This window comes from Corvus kubaryi, unplaced genomic scaffold, assembly GCF_017639235.1.
Source record: "Corvus kubaryi isolate FWS band 111438036 unplaced genomic scaffold, C.kubaryi_AGA036_p1.0 129, whole genome shotgun sequence".
NCBI classification, from domain to species: Eukaryota; Metazoa; Chordata; class Aves; order Passeriformes; family Corvidae; genus Corvus; species Corvus kubaryi.
Window position 1 is genome coordinate 3,727,020 of NW_024580664.1, and position 449 is coordinate 3,727,468.

Consider the following 449-nt stretch of genomic DNA (forward strand, 5'->3'; position numbering starts at 1 on the left):
CGGGGCGCCTTGCCGCCCGTCGACTTACGCGCCGTCTGCTTCGTACGCGCCATCGCTCAGCACCAACACACGCACAAGCAACGCACAAGCAACGCACAACCACCACGGCCCGCACTGCACCAGCGGCTCCCAGCCGCCGACTATTTATAGCCCGCCGCCCGCGCCGATTGGCCGCCCGCGAGACACCGGCCGGCTCCCATTGGACCCTTCGCGCGAGCCCGGCGAAAGGCCCCGCCTCCGGGGCGGGAAGCGCGCGCTGGCCTCGCCCCGCCCCTGCCCCCTTCAACCAGCGGTTCGCAAGGCGGAAGGAGGGGCGGCAGCACCGCAGGCGGGCAGTGCAGCGCCGTCTTGTAGCTCACGCCTCGGGCTCGCTCTCCTTTTTCCAAAGCCGCTCGGCTCAGCGCCGGGCCCGCTGGCTAAAGCTGCCATCGCTAACGGCCTCCTTCCCC